Raw genomic sequence first — 657 nt, 5'->3', positions numbered from 1 at the left:
TATGCTTTAATTATGTTCAATTTGTAAGAATGAAAATACATCCTGCATATCAGATATTTACATGACGATTCATCACAGTAGCAAAATGACAGTTATGAAGTAGCAACGAAAATAATTTTATGGTTGGGGGTCACCACAGCATGAGGAATTGTATTAAAGGGTCGCGGCGTTAGGAAGGTTGAGAACCGCTGCTCTAAGGACAGACAAGGTAAACATCAGGGCGACGGGAGCCAGGCTTACAGGACCTTGAGGGAAGCTCCCGAGGTGGCGGCCAGCGGGGGTGCCTGAGCCGCGGCCGCGAGGAACGGACATCAGAGACCATCCCGTTCACTTGGCAGAAACCGAGAAGCTCGCAGCCGGTCACCGCGGAGGCGCTTCCTCGTCCCGGACATGTCCCCGCGCTGCCACCCGGCTCCCAGCGAAGGGCCCGTCTTCACCGTTCACCGCGGTGTTTGTTCCCAGGCGGGGCCAGGGTTGCCGGGCGGAGGCCGCCACCTGCTGGGCAGAGGCGGAGGACAGAGGGCGGAGGACAGAGGACTGAGGGCTGAGGCCGCTTCCTTTCCGCTCGCTCTGCCTGGATTCTCAGAATTCGGCCGGGAAACCACCACAGACCAGTTTGTCTGGAGGAGGGTCTGCCCGTGGCCGAGGCTCGGCCGC

The sequence above is a fragment of the Myotis brandtii genome, unplaced genomic scaffold (genome assembly GCF_000412655.1).
Source record: "Myotis brandtii unplaced genomic scaffold, ASM41265v1 scaffold743, whole genome shotgun sequence".
NCBI classification, from domain to species: domain Eukaryota; kingdom Metazoa; phylum Chordata; class Mammalia; order Chiroptera; family Vespertilionidae; genus Myotis; species Myotis brandtii.
This window is presented reverse-complemented; position numbering follows the sequence as displayed.